The sequence below is a fragment of the Lissotriton vulgaris genome, chromosome 6, assembly GCF_964263255.1.
Source record: "Lissotriton vulgaris chromosome 6, aLisVul1.2, whole genome shotgun sequence".
Classification (NCBI taxonomy): domain Eukaryota; kingdom Metazoa; phylum Chordata; class Amphibia; order Caudata; family Salamandridae; genus Lissotriton; species Lissotriton vulgaris.
This window is the reverse complement of record NC_141694.1, coordinates 1,917,144,583-1,917,167,239: the sequence shown is the minus strand read 5'-3', so window position 1 is coordinate 1,917,167,239 and position 22,657 is coordinate 1,917,144,583.

Sequence of the window (22,657 nt, the reverse complement as noted above, 5' to 3'; positions counted from 1 at the left end):
CTCTGGAACTGTGGATTCAGTTGCCACAGAGGGGGGAACGCAACCGATTTGTCACTGACTCTGTTGTTGGCTCCGCCACTGGCTCTGTGTCCCGAAGGCAAGCCAGAGGCCACTGCTGCATCTCGCACTGCAACGCTGGTCTCACCGACGACAACTACCGCCGAATAGCTGCTGTTTGCACGTGACCTGTGGCCACCACACTCTGCACCACCTCGCTGCACTGTGCCGCCCTGGTCCACCGACGCCGTTGCTAACTTAGAAAACCATGACCGCAGCCTTGCTTTGGGGGCACTGCTCGCAATTCGTCGACACGCCGTCCCGTCCCACAATGCAGTCTGGACCGACCAATACCAGCTCCCCGCAACTGGCACTATCACCTGCACCGTGATCTGTCAGCACAGCAAAGAGCACCGTCTTTACTCCGCACCTCAGCCCTAGTCTCACCGATGCCGCTGGATGACCGTCACCGAGCCGAACAAATCTTTGTCATTACAAAGAGCCAGACTGCTCCCAAGCAACCAAAAACACTTACAGATTAACTAATAAGGCAAATTTGCCTTTCATTCGGGCAAGCAAAGCAGTGGATAATGATCTAAATTAGCCTACCCAGGGCAGGAGGGCTCTCTTTTTGCAGGGACAAGTGAAGGTGGGAAGTCTGCAACCCCCTTCAAAGGACTCCATGACCCCCCTGGGGGTCGCGCTATCCACCCTTTCATCCTTCCATCCATCCATACATCCTTCATCCATCCACTCTTTCATCCATACATCCATCCTTCATCCACCCACCCTTTCATCCATCCATCCACCCATCATTCATTCACCCACCTTTTCACACATCCATCCATCATTCATCCATGCAATCTTTTATCCATCCATCCATGCTTCATCCATCCACCCTTTCTTCCTTCCATCCATACATCCATCCTTTATCCATCCATCCACCCTTTCATCCATCCATTCACCCATCATTCATCCACCCACCTTTTCACACATCCATCCATCCATCATTCATCCATGCAACCTTTTATCCATCCATAAATTCATCATCCATCCACCCTTTCATACTTCCATCCATCCTTCATCCATCCATCCATCTTCATTCACCCACACTTTCACACATCCATCCATCCATCCTTCATCCATCCACCCTTTCATCCTTTCATCCACCCACCTTTTCACACTTCCATCCATCATTCACCCATGCAACCTTTTATCAATCCATCCATGCTTCATCCATCCACCCTTTCATCCTTCCATCCATACATCCATCCTTCATCAATCCATACACCCTTTCATCCATCCATCCACCCATCATTCATCCACCCACCTTTTCAAACATCCATCCATCCATCATTCATCCATGCAACCTTGTATCCATCCATACATTCATCATCCATCCACCCTTTCATACTTCCATCCATCCTTTATCCATCCACCATTTCATCCATCCATCATTCTTCCACCCACCCTTTCACCCATCCATCCATCCTTCATCCATCCATCCTTCATCCATCCACCCTTTCATCATCTTGAATCTGTGATAATCCATCATCGTGCAGATGCGTTGTCATTGCTAGCGATGTAAAAGTCCATGCGCATTTGTAGCATTGCATGTGTTCTTAAAGCATGTGATGTAAAGTCTCCTACGATGTTAAAGTCGCGTTGGGATGGCAGCAAGTGAAAAGACTGTCATTGTAATGTGTGTGTCCCCTCTCTTGGGGGGGGGGGGGGCACCACTGTGCCTCTCTCATGGGGGGGGAGGGGGTCAGTATCTCTGAAAAGAAGTAAATCTCCAGGCAGGTAGGTGAGGAGAGAGTACTTTATTCTTCCGGTCACAGCAACACCCCGGCAGCAACTGCCGATGAGAGAACCTTCCCCACAGAATGTTCCAAACAGGGAATGCTTTGTCCTAGAAGGCCTGGATGACACACAGGAAGGAGGTGCACGACCAGAAAGAACAACATCATCCCTACCAAGAGCATCGGAGGACACTTCAACGGGAAGGGAATGTGTGCCCAATCTTCTGTTGACCTCACTAACCATAGACATGGGAACAATGGAAATGCAAGACTTGTTCCACACTCTACCATCCATTAGTACCACCACCCGTTCTTTTACCTCAGACACCCTTTTAGGAAATGAAAACCGAGATTCACCTTTACGGAGAAAACCATGTTTTTTGAGTCTCACCCAATCACCCACCTTGACATCCAGGGAATAACATGCACCAGGCCTGGTATCATACTTCACATGTACAGCAGCCCTGACATCAGTTACACCAGACAATTTACTAGAATCGACCATTCTTCTAGACATCCACTCTTTATTCAGTTTGGAACCAGCCACCCTACCACGAAGTGAGGTAAATGAGGCAACACCGGTGCTGACATGAGGAGTAGTTCTCGTAGCCCACAACATATCACATAGTGCCTTCCGCCAATGCAACCCATTCACCAAAGCAAGTTGTACATGTTCCTTGACCACACGGTTGAACCGTTCAACCAAACCGTTACTGCGCAGATGATAAAGGGAAGTACAAATATGCTTAATCCCTGCATCCTTGAAAAATTCCTGCATTTCAAACGAAGTTAACTGAGTGCCATTATCAGAAACCAACTCATCCAGAAAACCCTCCCTAAGAAAAACATCATGAAAAAAATCAATAATGGATGAAGAGTTGGCATTGTCAACAAACCTCACTTCATGCCATTTAGACATTTAAATCAACAATAAACAGAGCATACTTGTTAGAGCAACCAATGAGACCAAAAGGACCAGCAATATCAAAGGCCAGTTTAGACCAAGGTATATTCCTTACAACAATAGGTTCAACAGGAGAAGGTCTTGTCACTTGAGACTTGTCACTGGTGACACTCGTACAGCAATCCCGAACAAAATGTTCCACATCCTTATCAAGTGCCGGCCACCAGAAATCTTGCCTGACCCTATGCTTCATTGCACGGATGCCAGGATGGCCTTCGTGAGCCAAATCCAGAATTCTGCTATAAATGGGAAAAGGAACCACAAGTAAACCACCCCTACGTAACAACCCGTCCACAACAGACAATTTGTCTTTGACTCTTTTAAAAGGAACCAAATCAGGTGGACAATTCTTATCACACGGCCACACACCAGATAAACAGTCAATGACCTTCAAAACAACTTCATCTTCAGTTACACCGTCCAACCACTCCTGCTCGGAAAGAGCACAACCCACAGTGTCATTTAAAGAACACACCGCACACACCATTTCCAAATCATTGCGCATAGGAACATCATTCTCAGAACAAAGGGGCAACCTTGACAGGCAATCCGCAACGTGATTTTTAACACCAGGCACATACTCCAGACGATAACGGAACTCTTGCTACCTGAACTGCCACTTGGCAACACGAGGTGTGGCCCTACCACCCCCCTTTGTAGTAAATAAGTCAATTAAGGGTTTGTGGCCGGTCCTCAAAATGAATTCATTACCCCACAGAAAATTTTTGAAATGCTGCACACCCCACCACAATCCCAATGCCTCTTTCTCAATAGTAGAATAAGTCCCCTCTGCACCCCTCAAGGTCCTGGAAGCAAAAGAGATTGTTTCCTCACTACCATCACTCCTTTTTTGAAGAAGAACAGCACCTAGACCCACATTGCTAGCATCAGTTGAAATAATGCATAAGTCATTAATATTGAACAGTTTGAGTGGACCAGCTTGTACAATTTCATTCTTGATTGATACAAAGTTGTTCTGACAATCTTCAGCTCATACAAATTTCACATTCTTTTTCACTAAATTGCGCATAGAAGCAGTCTTAGAGGAAAAATTGTTGACAAATTTTGAATAATATTCATTCAATCCCAAATAAGAACGCAGCTGATCTCTATTCGTAGGCGTGGGTGCATTTTGAATAGCATCAATAATCTTACATTTGTGTTCGATACCTTTATGAGAAATGTGGTGACCCAAATAATCAACACCATCTTGCAAAAACTTACATTTGTCAGCCCTTAAAGTTAACCCACTTGCCTTCATAATGCTTAAAACATGTTTAACTCTCTCTTCATGCTCAAGTTCAGTTTTTCCATGAATAAGGATGTCATCCTGAAAAACAACAACCCCAGGAATATCCTTAAATAAGTTTTTCATTAATCGTTGAAAAACAGCCGAAGTTGAGGCAAGGCTGAAGGGCATGCGAATGTAACGGTAAGCGCCTTCAGGAATAACAAAGGAAGTCAAATGCCTAGACTCTTTGCTGAGTTCAATTTGATGGTACGTGGAAGAAATATCAAGGGAAGTAAAGAATCTGGCACTATCTAAAGTGGTCAACAATTCATTTATATTAGGAAGGGGTTGACGGTCGACCCAGATGTTAGCATTGAGGTCACGTAAATCCACACACCTCCTCAGACTGTTGTCCGATTTCCGTGCTAAAACAATTGGTGCGAGCCACTTAGAACCCTCAATGGGCTCAATTACACCGGCCGCACACAACCGTTCCAATTCTTTTTTGAGTTCAGGACGAAGACTCAAAGGCACCTTGCGAACCTTATGTGCAACCTTAAGCGACCACTGCACCCACCACGGCCTGGTCGCCCCCTGCCTGCTCCTCCTTACCTGCTGCCAGGAGCCTGACGCTGAGCCTACGCCCCAGCCGCCGCAGGGCCGCCCCAGCCGCCGCAGGGCTGCCTCAGCGGCCGCAGGGCCGCCAGCCGAGCCCCCAGCTTTTCCCGCCGGCGCTGACTCGATCCCGCCCCCCCGCCTGCCGATTGGTCCCCGCGCTTCCCGCCTCCCAGCGGACCCTCCCTCCTTGCTCCCTTCTTATGACGTCCCCAGAGCGACCACGCAGTGGACGTGCGCAGCGGGAGCACCGATTGAGCGCCGAAGGTGCGCCAAAGGTAAGCCCGTCTGCGCCTGTCCGTGCCTGGACCGCGCCCAGTGCCAGGACCCCTGGCCCCGAGGACCCCAGCCCACCCGCGGACCTACGACGCCGCCTCCCTCAACGCACTCAACACCGGCCGAATCCCGGGATGCTACCGAGCCACCCCGAGACGAACCCACGGACCCTTCAGCTGCCACGCCTGCAAGTTCACCTGCATCCGGACCTGTCCCGCACCAACACCCGCCAAGCCGAACACCAGCAGCAACCACCTGAAGTGCATTGTTGGACAGGCCTCATGAAGGGCCCGCTCCCTCCCCGCATGACAGGACCCGGACACCGGCTCTCCCGGTGTCACCAGAAGAACTACCCCGGCAACCCACAGAAGCAACCCGCAACCCGTCCCCCACGGGACGCCTGCTCCCGAACATCCCCGCATCGGCTGACCCGGGCCATCGTCAGCACCATTGCCCGGGCCCAGCCGCCATCTTGGACACTGCACCACGAGGCCGCGTGGCCTCAGCTCGACCCCAACCCTGGGCCTGGCCAGGCCCCGACATCGAGGCACCACCATCTACCCAGGAGGTGAAGAGACCACTTGGCAGGTCAATGGGAGAGAGAAGTGTCGATGGCTCTCCCCCGCCAGGTGCCGATCGCCCCCAGCCTCCCCGGGCGCTGGCTCCACCCCCCTGCTGGGTGTCTGGACTCCCTCATCCCGGACCTCCCGACCTCCCAGCGCGAGGGTCCGGACATCAAAGGAGGCCAGACCTATAACTGGGTTAGCTCCAGGGCAGGAAGGCAGTTGTATCCTGGAGTCGAGAGACACCTAGAAGAACTCATCCTTGACGGACTGCTGGCGCTGCCGCAGCCCTGCCTTGTGAACCATCGTCCTGCCTGCTGGCGCTGCCGCGGCCCTCTGCAACCTACATCCTCGTCGGGACCTGCTGGCGCTGCCGCGGCCCTCTGCAACCTACATCCTCGTCGGGACCTGCTGGCGCTGCCGCGGCCCTCTGCAACCTACATCCTCGTCGGGACCTGCTGGCGCTGCCGTGGCCCTCTGCAACCTACATCTTCGTCGGGACCTGCTGGCGCTGCCGCGGCCCATCCTTGTGCGAACCATCGCCCTCGCCGGCTGGCGCTGCCGCGGCCCTTCTCAAGTGAGACTTATCATCCGAGCCTGCTGGTGCTGCCGCGGCCCGACCTCCCAGAACTACCAGCTCGAGGATTGTGAGCTATTCTTCGTACCACCTCAGTACCGGACTGGTACCAAGACTGTCCTGCTACCCTTTCCCCCTCAGAGACTAGAAATGACAGGACCCTCGTGTCCCGATCTCACTGTATCGCTGATAACTTTACTTCAAGAATCGTATATAAAGAGTGTTAACCTTATCCTTGTGTGGTGTCCATCTGTGGGGGGGAAGTTACTTGTCTGTACGATCGCTGGAGACGGCCCTTTCCGGAGGCCTCTCCCCTTGTCCTCGGCCGACCCTCCAGGTCCCCGTCTAACATTGGTGGCCAGCGGCGCGATCCGAACCAACGCGTAATCGTACAGAGAGTAACTCACCCCACCACTCAACCACAATGTCAACAAAAGAGAGCGGAGCCACAGAGAAATTCCAGATGGAGAAACTAGAAGAGTACAACCATCGAGAGCTAAAGCAATTTTGCATAGAACTAGGCATTGCTACCACCGGGCTGAGCACGAAAGAGGACTTCAAACACGCCCTAGAATCTTGGGCAGAAACGGGTGCGGCCGTACCCCGGAACCAAAACCTCGAGGCACAAGAAATAAACACCACTCCGACGGAAGGAAGGAGAACGGGTCTCTCCCCAGAGGAGATCCAAGAACGAGAGAAAAGCAGACTCCATGAATTAGAGTTGGCACGGCTCCGGTTAGACGGAGAGCTGAAATTAGCGGAGCAAAAGATAACATTAGAACACTTGCGGCTCCGAGAGGAGCGGGAAGAGAAACAAAGGCAGAGAGAACTCGAAGAGAAAAAACTGGCATACGAACATGAGCGCAAGCTAGCAGAGATAGATATGCGGAAACAGAATAAAGATCTTGGGGTGCCCGAGCGCCCGCACACCCCGGGCACTGCCGAACCAAAAGTCCACATCCCCAAGGATGTCGTCAGAGAATATTATCGGAACGACGATATCCAGCAGCTGGGCAGTGCCAAGCCCAGCCTGGAGCTGTGATCAGCAGCGGGGCAGTGCCAAGCCCAGCTTGGAGCTGTGATCAGCAGCGGGGCAGTGCCAAGCCCAGCGTGGAGCGGTGGTCAGCAGCGGGGCAGTGCCAAGCCCAGCCTGGAGCTGTGATCAGCAGCGGGGCAGGGCCAAGCCCAGCCTAGAGCTGTGATCAGCAGCGGGGCAGTGTCAAGCCCAGCCTGGAGCTGTGATCAGCAGCGGGGCAGTGCCAAGCCCAGCTTGGAGCTGTGATCAGCAGCGGGGCAGTGCCAAGCCCAGCCTAGAGCTGTGGTCAGCAGCGGGGCAGTGTCAAGCCCAGCCTAGAGCTGTGATCAGCAGCGGGGCAGTGCCAAGCCCAGCCTGGAGCTGTGATCAGCAGCGGGGCAGTGCCAAGCCCAGCTTGGAGCTGTGATCAGCAGCGGGGCAGTGCCAAGCCCAGCCTGGAGCTGTGGTCAGCAGCGGGGTAGTGTCAAGCCCAGCGTGGAGCTGTGATCAGCAGCGGGGCAGTGCCAAGCCCAGCGTGGAGCTGTGATCAGCAGCGGGGCAGTGCCAAGCCCAGCTTTGAGCTGTGATCAGCAGCGGGGCAGTGCCAAGCCCAGCGTGGAGCGGTGGTCAGCAGCGGGGCAGTGCCAAGCCCAGCGTGGAGCGGTGGTCAGCAGCGGGGCAGTGCCAAGCCCAGCTTGGAGCTGTGATCAGCAGCGGGGCAGTGCCAAGCCCAGCTTGGAGCTGTGATCAGCAGCGGGGCAGTGCCAAGCCCAGCCTGGAGCTGTGGTCAGCAGCGGGGCAGTGTCAAGCCCAGCCTAGAGCTGTGATCAGCAGCGGGGCAGTGCCAAGCCCAGCCTGGAGCTGTGATCAGCAGCGGGGCAGTGCCAAGCCCAGCTTGGAGCTGTGATCAGCAGCGGGGCAGTGCCAAGCCCAGCCTGGAGCTGTGGTCAACAGCGGGGTAGTGTCAAGCCCAGCGTGGAGCTGTGATCAGCAGCGGGGCAGTGCCAAGTCCAGCGTGGAGCTGTGATCAGCAGCGGGGCAGTGCCAAGCCCAGCTTTGAGCTGTGATCAGCAGCGGGGCAGTGCCAAGCCCAGCGTGGAGCGGTGGTCAGCAGCGGGGCAGTGCCAAGCCCAGCGTGGAGCGGTGGTCAGCAGCGGGGCAGTGCCAAGCCCAGCTTTGAGCTGTGATCAGCAGCGGGGCAGTGCCAAGCCCAGCGTGGAGCGGTGATCAGCAGCGGGGCAGTGCCAAGCCCAGCTTGGAGCTGTGATCAGCAGCGGGGCAGTGCCAAGCCCAGCTTGGAGCTGTGATCAGCAGCGGGGCAGTGCCAAGCCCAGCTTGGAGCTGTGATCAGCAGCGGGGCAGTGCCAAGCCCAGCTTGGAGCTGTGATCAGCAGCGGGGCAGTGCCAAGCCCAGCGTGGAGCGGTGATTAGCAGCGGGGCAGTGCCAAGCCCAGCCTGGAGCTGTGATCAGCAGCGGGGCAGTGCCAAGCCCAGCGTGGAGCTGGGATCAGCAGCGGGGCAGTGCCAAGCCCAGCTTGGAGCTGTGATCAGCAGCGGGGCAGTGCCAAGCCCAGCGTGGAGCGGTGATCAGCAGCGGGGCAGTGCCAAGCCCAGCGTGGAGCTGTGATCAGCAGCGGGGCAGGGCCAAGCCCAGCCTGGAGCTGTGATCAGCAGCGGGGCAGTGCCAAGCCCAGCTTGGAGCGGTGATCAGCAGCGGGGCTGTGCCAAGCCCAGCGTGGAGCTGTGATCAGCAGCGGGGCAGTGCCAAGCCCAGCGTGGAGCTGTGATCAGCAGCGGGGCTGTGCCAAGCCCAGCTTGGAGCGGTGATCAGCAGCGGGGCAGTGCCAAGCCCAGCGTGGAGCTGTGATCAGCAGCGGGGCAGTGCCAAGCCCAGCTTGGAGCTGTGATCAGCAGCAGGGCAGTGCCAAGCCCAGCGTGGAGCGGTGGTCAGCAGCGGGGCAGTGCCAAGCCCAGCGTGGAGCTGTGATCAGCAGCGGGGCAGTGCCAAGCCCAGCTTGGAGCTGTGGTCAGCAGCGGGGCAGTGCCAAGCCCAGCTTGGAGCTGTGATCAGCAGCGGGGCAGTGCCAAGCCCAGCTTGGAGCTGTGATCAGCAGCGGGGCAGTGTCAAGCCCAGCCTGGAGCTGTGATCAGCAGCGGGGCAGTGCCAAGCCCAGGGTGGAGCGGTGATCAGCAGCGGGGCAGTGCCAAGCCCAGCGTGGAGCTGTGATCAGCAGCGGGGCAGTGCCAAGCCCAGCTTGGAGCTGTGGTCAGCAGTGGGGCAGTGCCAAGCCCAGCTTGGAGCTGTGATCAGCAGCGGGGCAGTGCCAAGCCCAGCTTGGAGCTGTGATCAGCAGCTGGGCAGTGCCAAGCCCAGCGTGGAGCTGTGATCAGCAGCGGGGCAGTGCCAAGCCCAGCTTGGAGCTGTGATCAGCAGCGGGGCAGTGCCAAGCCCAGCGTGGAGCGGTGGTCAGCAGCGGGGCAGTGCCAAGCCCAGCCTGGAGCTGTGATCAGCAGCGGGGCAGGGCCAAGCCCAGCCTAGAGCTGTGATCAGCAGCGGGGCAGTGTCAAGCCCAGCCTGGAGCTGTGATCAGCAGCGGGGCAGTGCCAAGCCCAGCTTGGAGCTGTGATCAGCAGCGGGGCAGTGCCAAGCCCAGCTTGGAGCTGTGATCAGCAGCGGGGCAGTGCCAAGCCCAGCCTGGAGCTGTGGTCAGCAGCGGGGCAGTGTCAAGCCCAGCCTAGAGCTGTGATCAGCAGCGGGGCAGTGCCAAGCCCAGCCTGGAGCTGTGATCAGCAGCGGGGCAGTGCCAAGCCCAGCTTGGAGCTGTGATCAGCAGCGGGGCAGTGCCAAGCCCAGCCTGGAGCTGTGGTCAGCAGCGGGGTAGTGTCAAGCCCAGCGTGGAGCTGTGATCAGCAGCGGGGCAGTGCCAAGCCCAGCGTGGAGCTGTGATCAGCAGCGGGGCAGTGCCAAGCCCAGCTTTGAGCTGTGATCAGCAGCGGGGCAGTGCCAAGCCCAGCGTGGAGCTGTGATCAGCAGCGGGGCAGGGCCAAGCCCAGCCTAGAGCTGTGATCAGCAGCGGGGCAGTGTCAAGCCCAGCCTGGAGCTGTGATCAGCAGCGGGGCAGTGCCAAGCCCAGCTTGGAGCTGTGATCAGCAGCGGGGCAGTGCCAAGCCCAGCTTGGAGCTGTGATCAGCAGCGGGGCAGTGCCAAGCCCAGCCTGGAGCTGTGGTCAGCAGCGGGGCAGTGTCAAGCCCAGCCTAGAGCTGTGATCAGCAGCGGGGCAGTGCCAAGCCCAGCCTGGAGCTGTGATCAGCAGCGGGGCAGTGCCAAGCCCAGCGTGGAGCTGTGATCAGCAGCGGGGCAGTGCCAAGCCCAGCTTGGAGCTGTGATCAGCAGCGGGGCAGTGCCAAGCCCAGCTTGGAGCTGTGATCAGCAGCGGGGCAGTGCCAAGCCCAGCCTGGAGCTGTGGTCAGCAGCGGGGCAGTGTCAAGCCCAGCCTAGAGCTGTGATCAGCAGCGGGGCAGTGCCAAGCCCAGCCTGGAGCTGTGATCAGCAGCGGGGCAGTGCCAAGCCCAGCCTGGAGCTGTGATCAGCAGCGGGGCAGTGCCAAGCCCAGCGTGGAGCTGGGATCAGCAGCGGGGCAGTGCCAAGCCCAGCTTGGAGCTGTGATCAGCAGCGGGGCAGTGCCAAGCCCAGCGTGGAGCGGTGATCAGCAGCGGGGCAGTGCCAAGCCCAGCGTGGAGCTGTGATCAGCAGCGGGGCAGGGCCAAGCCCAGCCTGGAGCTGTGATCAGCAGCGGGGCAGTGCCAAGCCCAGCTTGGAGCGGTGATCAGCAGCGGGGCTGTGCCAAGCCCAGCGTGGAGCTGTGATCAGCAGCGGGGCAGTGCCAAGCCCAGCGTGGAGCTGTGATCAGCAGCGGGGCTGTGCCAAGCCCAGCTTGGAGCGGTGATCAGCAGCGGGGCAGTGCCAAGCCCAGCGTGGAGCTGTGATCAGCAGCGGGGCAGTGCCAAGCCCAGCTTGGAGCTGTGATCAGCAGCGGGGCAGTGCCAAGCCCAGCGTGGAGCGGTGGTCAGCAGTGGGGCAGTGCCAAGCCCAGCGTGGAGCTGTGATCAGCAGCGGGGCAGTGCCAAGCCCAGCTTGGAGCTGTGGTCAGCAGCGGGGCAGTGCCAAGCCCAGCTTGGAGCTGTGATCAGCAGCGGGGCAGTGCCAAGCCCAGCTTGGAGCTGTGATCAGCAGCGGGGCAGTGTCAAGCCCAGCCTGGAGCTGTGATCAGCAGCGGGGCAGTGCCAAGCCCAGGGTGGAGCGGTGATCAGCAGCAGGGCAGTGCCAAGCCCAGCGTGGAGCTGTGATCAGCAGCGGGGCAGTGCCAAGCCCAGCTTGGAGCTGTGGTCAGCAGTGGGGCAGTGCCAAGCCCAGCTTGGAGCTGTGATCAGCAGCGGGGCAGTGCCAAGCCCAGCTTGGAGCTGTGATCAGCAGCTGGGCAGTGCCAAGCCCAGCGTGGAGCTGTGATCAGCAGCGGGGCAGTGCCAAGCCCAGCTTGGAGCTGTGATCAGCAGCGGGGCAGTGCCAAGCCCAGCGTGGAGCGGTGGTCAGCAGCGGGGCAGTGCCAAGCCCAGCCTGGAGCTGTGATCAGCAGCGGGGCAGGGCCAAGCCCAGCCTAGAGCTGTGATCAGCAGCGGGGCAGTGTCAAGCCCAGCCTGGAGCTGTGATCAGCAGCGGGGCAGTGCCAAGCCCAGCTTGGAGCTGTGATCAGCAGCGGGGCAGTGCCAAGCCCAGCTTGGAGCTGTGATCAGCAGCGGGGCAGTGCCAAGCCCAGCCTGGAGCTGTGGTCAGCAGCGGGGCAGTGTCAAGCCCAGCCTAGAGCTGTGATCAGCAGCGGGGCAGTGCCAAGCCCAGCCTGGAGCTGTGATCAGCAGCGGGGCAGTGCCAAGCCCAGCTTGGAGCTGTGATCAGCAGCGGGGCAGTGCCAAGCCCAGCCTGGAGCTGTGGTCAGCAGCGGGGTAGTGTCAAGCCCAGCGTGGAGCTGTGATCAGCAGCGGGGCAGTGCCAAGCCCAGCGTGGAGCTGTGATCAGCAGCGGGGCAGTGCCAAGCCCAGCTTTGAGCTGTGATCAGCAGCGGGGCAGTGCCAAGCCCAGCGTGGAGCGGTGGTCAGCAGCGGGGCAGTGCCAAGCCCAGCGTGGAGCGGTGGTCAGCAGCGGGGCAGTGCCAAGCCCAGCTTGGAGCTGTGATCAGCAGCGGGGCAGTGCCAAGCCCAGCTTGGAGCTGTGATCAGCAGCGGGGCAGTGCCAAGCCCAGCTTGGAGCTGTGATCAGCAGCGGGGCAGTGCCAAGCCCAGCTTGGAGCTGTGATCAGCAGCGGGGCAGTGCCAAGCCCAGCCTGGAGCTGTGATCAGCAGCGGGGCAGTGCCAAGCCCAGCTTGGAGCTGTGATCAGCAGCGGGGCAGTGCCAAGCCCAGCTTGGAGCTGTGATCAGCAGCGGGGCAGTGCCAAGCCCAGCTTGGAGCTGTGATCAGCAGCGGGGCAGTGCCAAGCCCAGCGTGGAGCTGTGATCAGCAGCGGGGCAGTGCCAAGCCCAGCCTGGAGCTGTGATCAGCAGCGGGGCAGTGCCAAGCCCAGCCTGGAGCTGTGATCAGCAGCGGGGCAGGGCCAAGCCCAGCTTGGAGCTGTGATCAGCAGCGGGGCAGTGCCAAGCCCAGCGTGGAGCTGTGATCAGCAGCGGGGCAGTGCCAAGCCCAGCGTGGAGCGGTGATCAGCAGCTGGGCAGTGCCAAGCCCAGCTTGGAGCTGTGATCAGCAGCGGGGCAGTGCCAAGCCCAGCTTGGAGCTGTGATCAGCAGCGGGGCAGTGCCAAGCCCAGCTTGGAGCTGTGATCAGCAGCGGGGCAGTGCCAAGCCCAGCTTGGAGCTGTGATCAGCAGCGGGGCAGTGCCAAGCCCAGCGTGGAGCGGTGATTAGCAGCGGGGCAGTGCCAAGCCCAGCCTGGAGCTGTGATCAGCAGCGGGGCAGTGCCAAGCCCAGCGTGGAGCTGGGATCAGCAGCGGGGCAGTGCCAAGCCCAGCTTGGAGCTGTGATCAGCAGCGGGGCAGTGCCAAGCCCAGCGTGGAGCGGTGATCAGCAGCGGGGCAGTGCCAAGCCCAGCGTGGAGCTGTGATCAGCAGCGGGGCGGGGCCAAGCCCAGCCTGGAGCTGTGATCAGCAGCGGGGCAGTGCCAAGCCCAGCTTGGAGCGGTGATCAGCAGCGGGGCTGTGCCAAGCCCAGCGTGGAGCTGTGATCAGCAGCGGGGCAGTGCCAAGCCCAGCGTGGAGCTGTGATCAGCAGCGGGGCTGTGCCAAGCCCAGCTTGGAGCGGTGATCAGCAGCGGGGCAGTGCCAAGCCCAGCGTGGAGCTGTGATCAGCAGCGGGGCAGTGCCAAGCCCAGCTTGGAGCTGTGATCAGCAGCGGGGCAGTGCCAAGCCCAGCGTGGCGCGGTGGTCAGCAGCGGGGCAGTGCCAAGCCCAGCGTGGAGCTGTGATCAGCAGCGGGGCAGTGCCAAGCCCAGCGTGGAGCGGTGGTCAGCAGCGGGGCAGTGCCAAGCCCAGCGTGGAGCTGTGATCAGCAGCGGGGCAGGGCCAAGCCCAGCGTGGAGCTGTGATCAGCAGCGGGGCAGTGCCAAGCCCAGCGTGGAGCTGTGATCAGCAGCGGGGCAGGGCCAAGCCCAGCCTGGAGCTGTGATCAGCAGCGGGGCAATGCCAAGCCCAGCGTGGAGCGGTGATAAGCAGCGGGGCAGTGCCAAGCCCAGCCTGGAGCTGTGATCAGCAGCGGGGCAGTGCCAAGCCCAGCGTGGAGCCGTGAGTAGCAGCGGGGCAGTGCCAAGCCCAGCCTGGAGCTGTGATCAGCAGCGGGGCAGTGCCAAGCCCAGCCTGGAGCTGTGATCAGCAGCGGGGCAGTGCCAAGGCCAGGGTGGAGCGGTGATCAGCAGCGGGACAGTGCCAAACCCAGCTTGGAGCTGTGATCAGCAGCGGGGCAGTGCCAAGCCCAGCGTGGAGCTGTGATCAGCAGCGGGGCAGTGCCAAGCCCAGCGTGGAGCGGTGATCAGCAGCGGGGCTGTGCCAAGCCCAGCGTGGAGCTGTGATCAGCAGCGGGGCAGTGCCAAGCCCAGGGTGGAGCGGTGATCAGCAGCGGGGCAGTGCCAAGCCCAGCGTGGAGCGGTGATCAGCAGCGGGGCTGTGCCAAGCCCAGCTTGGAGCGGTGATCAGCAGCGGGGCTGTGCCAAGCCCAGCGTGGAGCTGTGATCAGCAGCGGGGCAGTGCCAAGCCCAGCTTGGAGCTGTGATCAGCAGCGGGGCAGTGCCAAGCCCAGCTTGGAGCTGTGATCAGCAGCGGGGCAGTGCCAAGCCCAGCTTGGAGCTGTGATCAGCAGCGGGGCAGTGCCAAGCCCAGCCTGGAGCTGTGATCAGCAGCGGGGCAGTGCCAAGCCCAGCTTGGAGCTGTGATAAGCAGCGGGGCAGTGCCAAGCCCAGCGTGGAGCTGTGATCAGCAGCGGGGCAGTGCCAAGCCCAGCTTGGAGCTGTGATCAGCAGCGGGGCAGTGCCAAGCCCAGCGTGGAGCTGTGATCAGCAGCGGGGCTGTGCCAAGCCCAGCGTGGAGCTGTGATCAGCAGCGGGGCAGTGTCAAGCCCAGCCTGGAGCTGTGATCAGCAGCGGGGCAGTGCCAAGCCCAGCGTGGAGATGTGATCAGCAGCGGGGCAGTGTCAAGCCCAGCCTGGAGCTGTGATCAGCAGCGGGGCAGTGCCAAGCCCAGCCTGGAGCTGTGATCAGCAGCGGGGCAGTGCCAAGCCCAGCGTGGAGCGGTGATCAGCAGCGGGGCAGTGCCAAGCCCAGCTTGGAGCTGTGATCAGCAGCGGGGCAGTGCCAAGCCCAGCGTGGAGCTGTGATCAGCAGCGGGGCAGTGCCAAGCCCAGCTTGGAGCTGTGATCAGCAGCGGGGCAGTGCCAAGCCCAGCGTGGAGCTGTGATCAGCAGCGGGCAGTGCCAAGCTCAGCGTGGAGCTGTGATCAGCAGCGGGGCAGTGCCAAGCCCAGCGTGGAGCTGTGATCAGCAGCGGGGCAGTGCCAAGGCCAGGGTGGAGCGGTGGTCAGCAGCGGGGCAGTGTCAAGCCCAGCCTGGAGCTGTGATCAGCAGCGGGGCAGTGCCAAGCCCAGCTTGGAGCTGTGATAAGCAGCGGGGCAGTGCCAAGCCCAGCGTGGAGCTGTGATCAGCAGCGGGGCAGTGCCAAGCCCAGCTTGGAGCTGTGATCAGCAGCGGGGCAGTGCCAAGCCCAGCGTGGAGCTGTGATCAGCAGCGGGGCAGTGCCAAGCCCAGCTTGGAGCTGTGATCAGCAGCGGGGCAGTGTCAAGCCCAGCCTGGAGCTGTGATCAGCAGCGGGGCAGTGCCAAGCCCAGCGTGGAGCGGTGATCAGCAGCGGGGCTGTGCCAAGCCCAGCTTGGAGCTGTGATCAGCAGCAGGGCAGTGCCAAGCCCAGCTTGGAGCTGTAATCAGCAGCGGGGCAGTGCCAAGCCCAGCTTGGAGCTGTGATCAGCAGCGGGGCAGTGCCAAGCCCAGCGTGGAGCTGTGATCAGCAGCGGGGCAGTGTCAAGCCCAGCCTGGAGCTGTGATCAGCAGCGGGGCAGTGCCAAGCCCAGCGTGGAGCTGTGATCAGCAGCGGGGCAGTGCCAAGCCCAGCGTGGAGCGGTGGTCAGCAGCGGGGCAGTGCCAAGCCCAGCGTGGAGCTCTGATCAGCAGCGGGGCAGTGCCAAGCCCAGCGTGGAGCTGTGATCAGCAGCGGGGCAGTGCCAAGCCCAGCCTGGAGCTGTGATCAGCAGCGGGGCAGTGCCAAGCCCAGCGTGGAGCTGTGATCAGCAGCGGGGCAGTGCCAAGCCCAGCCTGGAGCTGTGATCAGCAGCGGGGCAGTGCCAAGCCCAGCCTGGAGCTGTGGTCAGCAGCGGGGCAGTGCCAAGCCCAGCGTGGAGCGGTGGTCAGCAGCGGGGCAGTGCCAAGCCCAGCGTGGAGCTGTGATCAGCAGCGGGGCAGTGCCAAGCCCAGCTTGGAGCTGTGATCAGCAGCGGGGCAGTGCCAAGCCCAGCTTGGAGCGTTGATCAGCAGCGGGGCAGTGCAAAGCCCAGCTTGGAGCTGTGATCAGCAGCGGGGCAGTGCAAAGCCCAGCTTGGAGCTGTGATCAACAGCGGGGCAGTGCCAAGCCCAGCGTGGAGCTGTGATCAGCAGCGGGGCAGTGCCAAGCCCAGCGTGGAGCTGTGGTCAGCAGCGGGGCAGTGCCAAGCCCAGCTTGGAGCTGTGATCAACAGCGGGGCAGTGCCAAGCCCAGCCTGGAGCTGTGATCAGCAGCGGGGCAGTGCCAAGCTCAGCTTGGACCTGTGCCATCAGCAGCGGGGCAGTGTCAAGCCCAGCCTGGAGCTCTGATCAGCAGCGGGGCAGTGCCAAGCCCAGCGTGGAGCTGTGATCAGCAGCGGGGCAGTGCCAAGCCCAGCGTGGAGCTGTGATCAGCAGCGGGGCAGTGCCAAGCCCAGCTTGGAGCTGTGATCAGCAGCGGGGCAGTGCCAAGCCCAGCGTGGAGCTGTGATCAGCAGCGGGGCAGTGCCAAGCCCAGCGTGGAGCTGTGATCAGCAGCGGGGCAGTGCCAAGCCCAGCCTGGAGCTGTGATCAGCAGCGGGGCAGTGTCAAGCCCAGCCTGGAGCTGTGATCAGCAGCGGGGCAGTGCCAAGCTCAGCGTGGAGCTGTGATCAGCAGCGGGGCAGTGCCAAGCCCAGCTTGGAGCTGTGATCAGCAGCGGGGCAGTGCCAAGCCCAGCGTGGAGCTGTGATCAGCAGCGGGGCAGTGCCAAGCCCAGCTTGGAGCTGTGATCAGCAGCGGGGCAGTGCCAAGCCCAGCGTGGAGCTGTGATCAGCAGCGGGGCAGTGCCAAGCTCAGCGTGGAGCTGTGATCAGCAGCGGGGCAGTGCCAAGCCCAGCGTGGAGCTGTGATCAGCAGCGGGGCAGTGCCAAGGCCAGGGTGGAGCGGTGGTCAGCAGCGGGGCAGTGCCAAGCCCAGCCTGGAGCTGTGATCAGCAGCGGGGCAGTGCCAAGCCCAGCTTGGAGCTGTGATAAGCAGCGGGGCAGTGCCAAGCCCAGCGTGGAGCTGTGATCAGCAGCGGGGCAGTGCCAAGCCCAGCTTGGAGCTGTGATCAGCAGCGGGGCAGTGCCAAGCCCAGCGTGGAGCTGTGATCAGCAGCGGGGCTGTGCCAAGCCCAGCGTGGAGCTGTGATCAGCAGCGGGGCAGTGTCAAGCCCAGCCTGGAGCTGTGATCAGCAGCGGGGCAGTGCCAAGCCCAGCGTGGAGATGTGATCAGCAGCGGGGCAGTGTCAAGCCCAGCCTGGAGCTGTGATCAGCAGCGGGGCAGTGCCAAGCCCAGCCTGGAGCTGTGATCAGCAGCGGGGCAGTGCCAAGCCCAGCGTGGAGCGGTGATCAGCAGCGGGGCAGTGCCAAGCCCAGCTTGGAGCTGTGATCAGCAGCGGGGCAGTGCCAAGCCCAGCGTGGAGCTGTGATCAGCAGCGGGGCAGTGCCAAGCCCAGCTTGGAGCTGTGATCAGCAGCGGGGCAGTGCCAAGCCCAGCGTGGAGCTGTGATCAGCAGCGGGCAGTGCCAAGCTCAGCGTGGAGCTGTGATCAGCAGCGGGGCAGTGCCAAGCCCAGCGTGGAGCTGTGATCAGCAGCGGGGCAGTGCCAAGGCCAGGGTGGAGCGGTGGTCAGCAGCGGGGCAGTGCCAAGCCCAGCCTGGAGCTGTGATCAGCAGCGGGGCAGTGCCAAGCCCAGCTTGGAGCTGTGATAAGCAGCGGGGCAGTGCCAAGCCCAGCGTGGAGCTGTGATCAGCAGCGGGGCAGTGCCAAGCCCAGCTTGGAGCTGTGATCAGCAGCGGGGCAGTGCCAAGCCCAGCGTGGAGCTGTGATCAGCAGCGGGGCAGTGCCAAGCCCAGCTTGGAGCTGTGATCAGCAGCGGGGCAGTGTCAAGCCCAGCCTGGAGCTGTGATCAGCAGCGGGGCAGTGCCAAGCCCAGCGTGGAGCGGTGATCAGCAGCGGGGCTGTGCCAAGCCCAGCTTGGAGCTGTGATCAGCAGCAGGGCAGTGCCAAGCCCAGCTTGGAGCTGTAATCAGCAGCGGGGCAGTGCCAAGCCCAGCTTGGAGCTGTGATCAGCAGCGGGGCAGTGCCAAGCCCAGCGTGGAGCTGTGATCAGCAGCGGGGCAGTGTCAAGCCCAGCCTGGAGCTGTGATCAGCAGCGGGGCAGTGCCAAGCCCAGCGTGGAGCTGTGATCAGCAGCGGGGCAGTGCCAAGCCCAGCGTGGAGCGGTGGTCAGCAGCGGGGCAGTGCCAAGCCCAGCGTGGAGCTCTGATCAGCAGCGGGGCAGTGCCAAGCCCAGCGTGGAGCTGTGATCAGCAGCGGGGCAGTGCCAAGCCCAGCCTGGAGCTGTGATCAGCAGCGGGGCAGTGCCAAGCCCAGCGTGGAGCTGTGATCAGCAGCGGGGCAGTGCCAAGCCCAGCCTGGAGCTGTGATCAGCAGCGGGGCAGTGCCAAGCCCAGCCTGGAGCTGTGGTCAGCAGCGGGGCAGTGCCAAGCCCAGCGTGGAGCGGTGGTCAGCAGCGGGGCAGTGCCAAGCCCAGCGTGGAGCTGTGATCAGCAGCGGGGCAGTGCCAAGCCCAGCTTGGAGCTGTGATCAGCAGCGGGGCAGTGCCAAGCCCAGCTTGGAGCGTTGATCAGCAGCGGGGCAGTGCAAAGCCCAGCTTGGAGCTGTGATCAGCAGCGGGGCAGTGCAAAGCCCAGCTTGGAGCTGTGATCAACAGCGGGGCAGTGCCAAGCCCAGCGTGGAGCTGTGATCAGCAGCGGGGCAGTGCCAAGCCCAGCGTGGAGCTGTGGTCAGCAGCGGGGCAGTGCCAAGCCCAGCTTGGAGCTGTGATCAGCAGCGGGGCAGTGCCAAGCCCAGCCTGGAGCTGTGATCAGCAGCGGGGCAGTGCCAAGCTCAGCTTGGACCTGTGCCATCAGCAGCGGGGCAGTGTCAAGCCCAGCCTGGAGCTCTGATCAGCAGCGGGGCAGTGCCAAGCCCAGCGTGGAGCTGTGATCAGCAGCGGGGCAGTGCCAAGCCCAGCTTGGAGCTGTGATCAGCAGCGGGGCAGTGCCAAGCCCAGCGTGGAGCTGTGATCAGCAGCGGGGCAGCGCCAAGCCCAGCGTGGAGCTGTGATCAGCAGCGGGGCAGTGCCAAGCCCAGCTTGGAGCTGTGATCAGCAGCGGGGCAGTGCCAAGCCCAGCGTGGAGCTGTGATCAGCAGCGGGGCTGTGCCAAGCCCAGCGTGGAGCTGTGATCAGCAGCGGGGCAGTGTCAAGCCCAGCCTGGAGCTGTGATCAGCAGCGGGGCAGTGCCAAGCCCAGCGTGGAGATGTGATCAGCAGCGGGGCAGTGTCAAGCCCAGCCTGGAGCTGTGATCAGCAGCGGGGCAGTGCCAAGCCCAGCCTGGAGCTGTGATCAGCAGCGGGGCAGTGCCAAGCCCAGCGTGGAGCGGTGATCAGCAGCGGGGCAGTGCCAAGCCCAGCTTGGAGCTGTGATCAGCAGCGGGGCAGTGCCAAGCCCAGCGTGGAGCTGTGATCAGCAGCGGGGCAGTGCCAAGACCAGCTTGGAGCTGTGATCAGCAGCGGGGCAGTGCCAAGCCCAGCGTGGAGCTGTGATCAGCAGCGGGCAGTGCCAAGCTCAGCGTGGAGCTGTGATCAGCAGCGGGGCAGTGCCAAGCCCAGCGTGGAGCTGTGATCAGCAGCGGGGCAGTGCCAAGGCCAGGGTGGAGCGGTGGTCAGCAGCGGGGCAGTGCCAAGCCCAGCCTGGAGCTGTGATCAGCAGCGGGGCAGTGCCAAGCCCAGCTTGGAGCTGTGATAAGCAGCGGGGCAGTGCCAAGCCCAGCGTGGAGCTGTGATCAGCAGCGGGGCAGTGCCAAGCCCAGCTTGGAGCTGTGATCAGCAGCGGGGCAGTGCCAAGCCCAGCGTGGAGCTGTGATCAGCAGCGGGGCAGTGCCAAGCCCAGCTTGGAGCTGTGATCAGCAGCGGGGCAGTGTCAAGCCCAGCCTGGAGCTGTGATCAGCAGCGGGGCAGTGCCAAGCCCAGCGTGGAGCGGTGATCAGCAGCGGGGCTGTGCCAAGCCCAGCTTGGAGCTGTGATCAGCAGCAGGGCAGTGCCAAGCCCAGCTTGGAGCTGTAATCAGCAGCGGGGCAGTGCCAAGCCCAGCTTGGAGCTGTGATCAGCAGCGGGGCAGTGCCAAGCCCAGCGTGGAGCTGTGATCAGCAGCGGGGCAGTGTCAAGCCCAGCCTGGAGCTGTGATCAGCAGCGGGGCAGTGCCAAGCCCAGCGTGGAGCTGTGATCAGCAGCGGGGCAGTGCCAAGCCCAGCGTGGAGCGGTGGTCAGCAGCGGGGCAGTGCCAAGCCCAGCGTGGAGCTCTGATCAGCAGCGGGGCAGTGCCAAGCCCAGCGTGGAGCTGTGATCAGCAGCGGGGCAGTGCCAAGCCCAGCCTGGAGCTGTGATCAGCAGCGGGGCAGTGCCAAGCCCAGCGTGGAGCTGTGATCAGCAGCGGGGCAGTGCCAAGCCCAGCCTGGAGCTGTGATCAGCAGCGGGGCAGTGCCAAGCCCAGCGTGGAGCGGTGGTCAGCAGCGGGGCAGTGCCAAGCCCAGCGTGGAGCTGTGATCAGCAGCGGGGCAGTGCCAAGCCCAGCTTGGAGCTGTGATCAGCAGCGGGGCAGTGCCAAGCCCAGCTTGGAGCTGTGATCAGCAGCGGGGCAGTGCCAAGCCCAGCTTGGAGCTGTGATCAGCAGCAGGGCAGTGCCAAGCCCAGCTTGGAGCTGTGATCAGCAGCGGGGCAGTGCCAAGCCCAGCCTGGAGCTGTGATCAGCAGCGGGGCAGTGCCAAGCCCAGCGTGGAGCTGTGATCAGCAGCGGGGCAGTGCCAAGCCCAGCCTGGAGCTGTGATCAGCAGCGGGGCAGTGCCAAGCCCAGCGTGGAGCTGTGATCAGCAGCGGGGCAGTGCCAAGCCCAGCTTGGAGCTGTGATCAGCAGCGGGGCAGTGCCAAGCCCAGCTTGGAGCGTTGATCAGCAGCGGGGCAGTGCAAAGCCCAGCTTGGAGCTGTGATCAGCAGCGGGGCAGTGCAAAGCCCAGCTTGGAGCTGTGATCAACAGCGGGGCAGTGCCAAGCCCAGCGTGGAGCTGTGATCAGCAGCGGGGCAGTGCCAAGCCCAGCGTGGAGCTGTGGTCAGCAGCGGGGCAGTGCCAAGCCCAGCTTGGAGCTGTGATCAGCAGCGGGGCAGTGCCAAGCCCAGCCTGGAGCTGTGATCAGCAGCGGGGCAGTGCCAAGCTCAGCTTGGACCTGTGCCATCAGCAGCGGGGCAGTGTCAAGCCCAGCCTGGAGCTCTGATCAGCAGCGGGGCAGTGCCAAGCCCAGCGTGGAGCTGTGATCAGCAGCGGGGCAGTGCCAAGCCCAGCTTGGAGCTGTGATCAGCAGCGGGGCAGTGCCAAGCCCAGCGTGGAGCTGTGATCAGCAGCGGGGCAGCGCCAAGCCCAGCGTGGAGCTGTGATCAGCAGCGGGGCAGTGCCAAGCTCAGCTTGGACCTGTGCCATCAGCAGCGGGGCAGTGTCAAGCCCAGCCTGGAGCTGTGATCAGCAGCGGGGCAGTGCCAAGCCCAGCTTGGAGCTGTGATCAGCAGCGGGGCAGTGCCAAGCCCAGCGTGGAGCTGTGATCAGCAGCGGGGCAGTGCCAAGCCCAGCGTGGAGCTTTGATCAGCAGCGGGGCAGTGCCAAGCCCAGCTTTGAGCTGTGATCAGCAGCGGGGCAGTGCCAAGCCCAGCCTGGAGCTGTGATCAGCAGCGGGGCAGTGCCAAGCCCAGCGTGGAGCGGTGATCAGCAGCGGGGCAGTGCCAAGCCCAGCTTGGAGCTGTGATCAGCAGCGGGGCAGTGCCAAGCCCAGCGTGGAGCTGTGATCAGCAGCGGGGCAGTGCCAAGCCCAGCGTGGAGCTATGATCAGCAGCGGGGCAGTGCCAAGCCCAGCGTGGAGCTATGATCAGCAGCGGGGCAGCGCCAAGCCCAGATTGGAGCTGTGGTCAGCAGCGGGGCAGTGCCAAGCCCAGCGTGGAGCGGTGATCAGCAGCGGGGCTGTGCCAAGCCCAGCTTGGAGCGGTGATCAGCAGCGGGGCTGTGCCAAGCCCAGCGTGGAGCTGTGATCAGCAGCGGGGCAGTGCCAAGCCCAGCTTGGAGCTGTGATCAGCAGCGGGGCAGTGCCAAGCCCAGCTTGGAGCTGTGATCAGCAGCGGGGCAGTGCCAAGCCCAGCGTGGAGCTGTGATCAGCAGCGGGGCAGTGCCAAGCCCAGCTTGGAGCTGTGATCAGCAGCGGGGCAGTGCCAAGCCCAGCTTGGAGCTGTGATCAGCAGCGGGGCAGTGCCAAGCCCAGCTTGGAGCTGTGATCAGCAGCGGGGCAGTGCCAAGCCCAGCTTGGAGCTGTGATCAGCAGCGGGGCAGCGCCAAGCCCAGCGTGGAGCTGTGGTCAGCAGCGGGGCAGCGCCAAGCCCAACTTGGAGCTGTGATCAGCAGCGGGGCAGTGCCAAGCCC